Raw genomic sequence first — 335 nt, 5'->3', positions numbered from 1 at the left:
TCCCACCCATCCACACAAATCCCACTACACCCACCCACCCACACATAACATCCACACACATCTACAGTCCCCCGGGGCACAAGCCCCATACCCACCCATTCATACCCCCCACCCCTCTACACCCCCCCAATAATATTTAAGAGTAAGACTTCACTTTGAGCTTTTATGCAATCACCTCTATACACACAAAACACAAAAATCAGGACAAAAAAAAAGTTCTGAAATAAAATTAAAATATGCTATTGTCGATGTTTGATCTTTAGTATATACGTTTTTTTGTGTGTTCCAAGATGGCAAAACCCCTTCCCAAAAGGAGTATTTCCGGTGCCAAGGGC

The sequence above is a fragment of the Gavialis gangeticus genome, unplaced genomic scaffold (assembly GCF_001723915.1).
Source record: "Gavialis gangeticus isolate Ggan-Ray unplaced genomic scaffold, GavGan_comp1, whole genome shotgun sequence".
Lineage (NCBI taxonomy): Eukaryota > Metazoa > Chordata > Crocodylia > Gavialidae > Gavialis > Gavialis gangeticus.
This window is presented reverse-complemented; position numbering follows the sequence as displayed.